Genomic DNA, 8832 nt, shown 5'->3' on the forward strand with positions numbered 1-8832 from the left:
ATCTGTGGGTGTAGACTTAGCTGACCAGCCCAACAGCATACTCAGCCCTTGGTTCAGACTTCTCTTACTGCCAAATGAGTTTGCCAATATATATATAGCAAACAATTTTCAACTTTCCACCTATCTTCTGAATCTGCACTTTTTGAAATTTGTATTTCTTAAAAATTGTAGCCCTTAAAATAATCTGGACTATTTGACACCGATCAAGTAAAATACAGCGATCTTAATCGTTTACTGGCCTTAAAATTAGAGGTGACTACTTAAATAAAAATAATTACTCTGGGGGCGAACCTCTGATAGTGATGATGTTCCTAACAGTTTTATAACCTAATTGTTAAGTTACTAGAAGGCGCTACATTTCTACAAGTTTTAAGATGTGTGTGGGGGGGAGGAGGGTATGTGTGGGGTGGATGGATTTGAGGCAGAGTTTTCACTTGAAGGAGGGGAAGAAAATGGGTATTTTGTGATTTAGGATTTGTGGAATAAAATTAAGCAGCAGGGAAGACCGAAATATGGGGAGGAAATCAGATTTCACTGGGCACTTGTGAGTTGTGAGGCTAGGAGTTGGGGGTGGAGCGATGCAGGAAAGACTAACTAAGGGCGGGATCTCTAACAGCACCATAATACAAGAAGGGCCTTGTTCAGTGAGCAGCAGCACTAAACACGTTCTCTTCCTTAGTGTGTCGGTGACCATAGTAACAGTGGGGGCCGCCCCCTCACCCCCCACCCCCCACCCCAGCATGCGCAGTGCCCAGCGAGAGGAAAGCATCCTCAACCATGTAGCCCTTCTTGCTTCTGTGGGAGAACTACAACTCCCAAGAGACCACTCGGCGCCACGGCACCGCCTCCCGCAGCGGCCCAGCCCCGGCCCCTCCCTCAGGCCCCGCCCTTCCCCTAGTCCCTCCCCTCCCTCCGAGAGTGTGTCAGTGACCCAGAGGCAGTGTGAGGCGGAGGGACCGTCGGGGGGCGCCGCCGCCGCCTCCACCAGCAGCACCCGTCGTGCCGCGCGCTCGGATTTGCGTCGAGCCCTCAGAGAGCGCACCACAAAGCGGCCCGGCGCCAGTCCCTGCGCCCGCGGCACCTCAGCGCTCGGCTCGGCGGCCAACTTCCCGTCGCCCGGCTTGGCTGGCTGGCGAGGAAGGCGGCGGCGTAACGCCGCCTGTCTGCTCGCGCTCCCAACGCACACACACTTCACCCCCTCGGATCTCGGAGCTGCGCTGGGATTGCGGCCACCACCAACTGTCCGGTGAGTGGGCTCGGCGCGCCGCGGCAGGGCCGGTGAGGGATGCGGGCGAGGCGGGCGCGCAACTTCCTCGGTGGATTCTTCGGGCGGCGGGCCAGCTCCCTCTCCCTCCTGCGCGGCCCCGCGCCGGAGGCGGCGGGGAGCGGAGTTTGCGGCGCTTGCATCCCGCGCCCTCGCTGGAGGAAGAGCCTTTGTCAGGAGCTGGCCCGGCGCGCCCTCCCCCTCCGCCTGGGAGCGGGGCGCGCGGTGGCCAAGTCCGCGCCCCGCGCCGGCCGCTTGGTGCGGGAGGGGAGCTCCGCGGGGGCTGGGAGGAAAAGAGGAATGAAAGGGAAACAAAGGGGGCGGTGGGCTTTTCTTTTGTTCGGGCGAATCTCCTAACTTCTTTCGCCTTTCTTACATAACGCAGACTTCCAAGTTAGTCATTCTTTTTATTGTTATGATTATTGTCATCATCTCTGCGTGTCTCTCGCATTTCTTTTAATCTCTGGATCTCAGAGCATTTTAAAACACTAATTAATGACACTCCGGGGCCCCTACGAAACAAGTTAATACGCCCGTTTCTGTAAGCGGGTAAACTGAGGCCCGGAAGAACACACTAATTGATGGATACGCTGGGTCTTCCACCGCGCCTGGTGTCTGAGGACCTGAAAGCATTTATGAGTTGGAACTCGTCCTCCGATGCCCCGTGGAAAAGTTAAACATGCTCATTTTACTTACAGGTTAACTGAAGTCTAAAAGAAGTCTGGGTAATTGTTAGGTAGTTCAAACAATAACTCTTCTTACATAGTGTTTGAACCTTAGAACCTCAAAGGACTCTTTAAAAAGGCCCAGAGTGGGGAAAATACAGTAAATCATAAACTCATTTCACCATCTACTTTTATTTTTGTACAGGCAAGTCTCTTAAAGGCAAGAGAGAGCAATGATAAAGGGAATGGGAGGGCAGAGATTTTTAAATGCAGGTTTAACAAAACTGGATCACTACAAGGAAATGTGTCTTGGTTTTAACATCACCAGCAACCATCAAACAGTATATCAACAAATTATCAAATGAGTATTTTATCTATAGGTGCAGGTTGTGCTGAGGACTGAAGCTTTAAGTGCATGAAAAGGTTATCTATCTATTTCGGTTGAAAGGCTATGTACTTACTCTACAAAACGTTATTTTGTTAGCAGCTGATCTTTTGTTTCAGAGCTGGCTTTGTCTGTTTCTACATTGAATATGTATTACTTTTATGATTGAGGAGAAACATAATTTTTAAAAATTATTAATTTGCACAGTAATGTGAATTAAAATTTTTAAATTGTGGAAGAGATTCCGTTTCTACCGTTTTGTATTAGTTAATGATTTTTTATAACTAATAGAGAAAATATTTTCTCAGAGTGATCAGATTTACATCTCTCAAAACCTTGTCCTTATTGTGCAGATACAACATATGAATTCCTTACATTTTTTATTCATACCAACAGCCTCTTCTGGAGGAAAATACTAAACTCTGAGGACAAGTTATGTATTTTTGGTAGTTGAGCCAAACTAGAAGGTACCAAAAATTTAAATCAAGCATCTTTTCTACTAGTTATTTCCTGAGGTGAATGATCAGAACTGTATTTAATGGTGTGTGCTTTGACTTATCCTGAATTACCTAGTTGCCCCCAGATTTTAGATTCTGATGTTTCCATCAGAAAAGGAAAGTGAGACATTTGTTATTTTTATAGTTTTCCCCAACCACCTAACCAATTCCCTTTCTGTAGTAGGTTAAAAGAGAACTTGAGTTTAAAGTGAAAACTCTAACCTAGGTTTTTATTACTGTTATAGAAGTGCTGTAATGTAATAATAGTATTTGAGTTGGGAAAAAAGAGAGCTGGAAATTGTGTCTTAGTGGCAGATTTGGGGTGGGGGATGAAATCTGTGCTCTCCTTAAAATTGTCATTTAAGTGATCTTACAGTTGGTTATGTTGCACTTTTTCTATAGCATTTATAAACCAAATTTACCCAGAGGCATTGAACTTTAAGGAAGCTACTAACATAATACCTTTGCTCAATTACTAGAGTCCATGTGCAGAAATTAGTGTTGACCGGTGAAGGCTGGCTTTGAAGGTTCCTGATTTCTTTGGGACCCCTTGAAAGAAATGACTGAAAAGTACAGGGCAGGGACCTGAGTCTCTAGTACTGCTGAATGGTAAAGGAGAAAGAAGTCCGAGTATGTTTCCATTTGACTTTGTTTCAGCTTCCTTTCAGGTTTTCAAAATGTCACTTGTACATTAAAGGTTCTGTCTTTCAGAATATACCTTGTCCAGTAGGTCATATGATAAGGACTAGAGTAATCCTACTCTGTGAATGACTGTTTTCTGATAGGAGCATCTGTAGCTGATAAAGATTTTAAGCCAAAAGACTTAGAACTGAAAACTATCTTTCTAACCTCATATATATATATACATCTTACATGGCACATAAGTATGACCTACTCTAGTATTTTTTAAATAAGAAATGCTCATGTGGATTATCAAACATTTTAACTATATATTAAAATTTCATTATGACAAGTATATGGCAGCATTGAGATGGTTCTAGGAGTTTCTTTGGAAAAAATCATGTTATTCCAAAGTTACATTAATGTCTTTTAGTTGAGGAGAATAAAACAAATTTAAGAGTGAGCCAGTGGAAAGAAAGGAGAAAATCAACAAATGAAGGAAACCTAATGAAGATGTTTTAAAAGAGTACAATATTAAAGAGTCCTGGCAACATTATATAAAATTCTAGCTAAAGTCTATAAACAGTAAATTCCACTCAGCACTTTCTGTTTATAGATTTCTAGCCATCTTTTTCAGATTTGCTCTAAATAGATCACACAGGAAAAGATAATAAAAGTCATTCTTTCCAGGGATTTGGGGTTGTTGGAGATTTTTTTACACATGTGGTAGTGGCCATTTACTGTTGTTTTTCTTTAAGCTTGACCTTTGCCAGAGAAAAATTTCCCCAGATTAATGCGTGGGAACCTCAAAACAAAAATATTGGTCACGGAAAGAACTAGATATAATTTCGGGTTATATCATTAGCTTTTTAAATGTTATCTTTTTTTTTTAATGTTATCTTGAAAGACCACTCCTCATAATTTTTCTCTCCAAAGGTTAAAAATAATTGCATAACATATTGCACGCAGTAGGTTCTTCATAGCTTTTGTTGTTGCTGAGTGAATTTGCAAGTAATTAAGAGAAAGCACAAGATTTCTTGAGTGAATGTCAGGAAATTTCTGCTCCCCCTCCCCCTTTTAAATAGAAATAAGTAATGGAAACAGGAACATCTGATTGGAACCTTTAAATTAACATGGCTTCCTTCAGAAATGAACTTAGAGGAAAAGAACTTCATCAGGTAATTGAAGAGAAATGAATTATAAACGAGTCTAAGAAGACCTGATTATTTTTTCAGAATATTGTACAAGATGTTTTAGTTTTTTGAGTTTTTTCCCCCCCACAATAAACTCTTTCAGAAAAATAGGGTTCTACATAGTAGTTCTTGTATCATCCCTGTAATACTTTTATACACCTTAAAATACCATTCACAGGAAAATAGATTATGTTTCCGGTGCCTATAAGTGGGACAATCCTGACATTGATCATCCCCCAGTTAATCTTGACCATTCATATTGAGTGTGTTTTTAAGTTTTTAATTCAATACACATGTAATTTATTTCCTTTTCAAGAAAATGTATTGCTGGTTTTTATTTTATAATGAATCTCTAGGGGTGTTACTAATTCTGCAAATATGTGGTACCCCCAGTTTTCCACCATCTTCTACAGTTTCTTTCCTTTTTTTTTTTTTTTGCTACAATTTGCTTTTTCCCCCCACTAAATTGTAAAATAAGCTAAGAAATGTTTAAACGTACTTGACAAGGATGACAGTCAATAATTTATTATTCTAAACTTCAGCTCAATTTAAACATAAAGGTATATATTGAATCTGGAGATAGAAGCACACTTTTTTGAAGAAGACTAAAGCAGGGCTAGCAAATAGATTTCTCCTTGGTACCAAATCTGATTGCTTGGTGGTGGCTGCCTGGAGTGTTAATGTTCAGTAAACTGGGAGTTCTAAGTCAGACTCATCAGGAAAAGAGAAGATTTTGCTATTGGATGGGCAGTAGACTTTTGGCATTAATGCCACATCCTCATTTGGTAAGTATTTATTGGATATCTTTTATGTGTCAGTCACTGGTCTAGATGCTGATATCACACAGACTAAAATCCCTGCCTCGTGGTGTTTATATTCTAATAAGACACACAATAAATATAAGTAAAATATTTAATTTTTAAAGGCAAATGACCCGGATTCTTCAAGAAATAAATAGCAAGAAATAAGAGAGGGAGAGGAAACTATAAGATTGAAAGAGACTTAAAAGGCATATCCACCAAATGCAGTAGGGACCTTAGTAAGGTTTTAATTAGCAAACTAAGTTGGGGAATTAGGACATTGACTGGATATTTGATGATGGAATTGTGAAGTTTTTAAGATTTGACAATGTATGACGGTTTTTAAACAGAGTCCTTACCTTCTAGAGATATAATGTACTTATGAATTAAACTATGATGGCAAGATTTTTGCTTTAAAATAATTTCAAGGGGAAAGTATCAGAAACAAGATTGGCCATATTATTGAAAATTGTTGAAGGTAGATGATAGATATATGAGATTTCTTATGTTCTCTCTACTTTTGTGTATGTTTGAAAATTTCCATAATGAACAGTTTTACACACAGACACGTACACGAAAATAAAATAGAGAAGGGGAAGAGAGGATATGTGTATGGAATGGGAAGAGGATGCAGAAAAGACCTCATTGAGAAGGTGATAGATATTTGAGTAAAAACCTGCAGAAGGTGAGGGAGTAAGCCTTGCAGGTAATCTTGGGAAACACATTCCAGGCAGAGGGAACAGCAAGTACAATGGCCCTGAGACATGAACTTGACTAGAATGCAAGAAACTACAAGAAGAGCCGTGTGGCTGGGTTAGAGTGAGAGAGTGTAGCGGCAGATTAAGTCAGAAAGATAAAGGGTTGGTAGAGGAGAACAGATTGTGTAGGGCCTGGTTATCCATCCTTGCTTTGAAGTAAGGATATTTAATTTATACATCTATTTAAAGTAAGTCTACTTTAGTCACCCTTGAAGCTATACCTTATTTGAACAATACTAGATTATTCAAAATATTTTGGAACTTTTTTTTAATTGACTTCTAAACCAGTTTAAATGCCACACATGAAAATAGCTCATTACTCTATATACTTTATATTTGCTCCTTGTGTTTAAGGAAGGGGGGGGGGGTTAACCACATGATATCTCATTTTATTTATCAGATATGACTCAGAAAGGATTTTGGCAGAAAGAAAATAGGAAACAACTTCAAGCTATTGCTAAAAATCAGATCCACTCGGAGAAGACAGTGTTTCTAAAAATCAGATCTACTCATAGACTGAAAAGGAGTTTTAATAATGTTTGGGACAATTGTAGCATCATTTGGAATAAGTATATAACCTATTGACTAATATGGAAGAGATTACACTTATTTGGATACTTAATTTAAGTTCTGTCTGATAACATTAAAACATGTACACTTATACACAAGAAGACCATGCACATTTCTTAATACTTAAGTACTCAAAACAGTTATACAGATAAGTTTCATTTGTGTCATGCATTCAAGACTGAAAAGGTGGCATTTATAATGTAATGAAACTGTATAACTTCCTTGTTGCTATCATACCCCTGGGGAACTGAAAGACTTGCACACTGTTAGCAAAATGAATCTGGCTCTCAAATCTTGTATTTATGCTTCAGTTCTCAAGTTAGTAGTTGTTTCAAAAACATGCTGATTTCCCATAAAGACCTATCTTAAAATCTTTATTATTAAAATAATAGAAAAACTGGGTCTCTTGTTCCAAATGTTTGAAAGTGCCCCTCTCCCCCCCAAAATCATAAATATGGATTTTTAAAATCTCATGGGACAGTGTACATGGAGAGATTACTCATTTTGAATTATTTTTATAGGAATTATTATTTTTTAATCCTCACCCAGGGATATGTTTTTATTGATTTTAGAAAGAGAGGAAGGGAGAGAAAGAGAAACATTGACGTGAGAGAGAAATATCGATGGATTGCCTCTCAGACATGTCCCTACCGAGGATCAAACCCACAATCTTTTGGTGTACAGGATGATGCTCCAACCAACTGAGCCACTCAGCCACGGCAGGGATTATTTCTTATAAGAATAAATTTTCTGCCAAAACCGGTTTGGCTCAGTGGATAGAGCATCAGCCTGCAGACTGAAAGGTCCCAGGTTCGATTCCGGTCAAGGGCATGTAACTTGGTTGCGGGCACATCCCCAGTAGGAGGTGTGCAAGAGGCAGCTGATCGATGTTTCTCTCTCATCGATGTTTCTGACTATCTATCCCTCTTCCTTCCTCTCTGTAAAAAATCAATAAAATATATATAAAAATAAAAAAAGAATAAATTTTCTAATCTAAGAAACTAAACTTATTTGAAAGATTTTTACTCTACTGATAACACTGAATAAGGAAAACCATTTTTTAGTTAATTATGCATAATGAGAGGGCAGTGTTTTCTTTTGTATTTTTAACCAATAATATGTAGAATTTAATGGAATTAAGTAAATTTTATTATATAAGACATTGCATAAAGTGACCACTGAGAGCATAGGTGTATATAACTATATAAAGACTACTTTAACAAAGCTTCCTACTTGAAACATTTTTTCAGAAAATTGTTAGGTATCTAGTTCTTTAATTTACTCAGAGTTGTTATCCCTTTGGTGTAGATATATGTATATGCCTATGTGTGTATGTAGATAGATATTTAGACCCTTTCTCCATATATTCCATGTAATATCAGGATTGAGCTTTTAGGCTGGATTATTTAATGTGCTTTTAACGCTAACCTATTAGCATAGAACACAAAGCCCATGTTTAATTCCTGGGCTTTCCTTTAACTCTGGAAAGTCTTTAACAGGCTATCTTTGATTAATCTGGAAAATTAAAATGGCAGCAGTTCTTCATGAAGGACTTTGAAATTTTATAATGGTCACCCTACTGATGTGTGGCTCATTTTAGAAATAGCCTTAAGTCTGTTGATTTAGTGGTAGGATTATGAATCTGGTTTTCATTTCCAATTTTGTAGAATAAATAATTTAGGATGGGGGATGAAAAGATAGGAGGGGAGCAAGATACTTGTATTACACATTCCTGCCTCTCACACTTCTGTCTTAGGTTCATCTCTTCATCACTCTGCCACTAGCTCTGTTCATCTTCCCTTGCCAGCTTAGCAGTGCCCATTGCTCTTCCACGGTACTTTCTACATTTGCCTGCCATTTTATAAACTTATAAACTAGGCTTGGAATGAATTAAGGCCATAAAACAGTCATATGTAAAGGGCACTTTTCTTAATTGTGTCTTAACTGTGTAGCTTCTTTTTATCTTTTCTTGCCCTTATTATTGGTGTGTGCTCTAGGTGAAGAGATGATGTATTCCATCCAGTCAGACACCAATAACTGTGTGACCTATAGGATGCAATACTTTTTGAACTGAATAAT

The 8832-nt window shown here is 39.0% G+C and overlaps 1 protein-coding gene across 1 annotated transcript in view; it reads left to right on the forward strand.

The window, feature by feature from the left end:
* The first annotated feature begins 907 nt into the window (after positions 1–907).
* Positions 908–8832, forward strand: part of PELI1 (pellino E3 ubiquitin protein ligase 1) — a 61583-nt gene continuing 53658 nt past the window's right edge. Inside the window, exon 1 of the mRNA XM_080686483.1 lies at positions 908–1246. The gene's annotated coding sequence lies outside the window, so the exon portion shown is untranslated. The remainder of the gene's footprint in view (positions 1247–8832) is intronic.

This window comes from Plecotus auritus (genome assembly GCF_963455305.1).
Source record: "Plecotus auritus genome assembly, chromosome: 8".
In the NCBI taxonomy this organism is placed as follows: Eukaryota; Metazoa; Chordata; class Mammalia; order Chiroptera; family Vespertilionidae; genus Plecotus; species Plecotus auritus.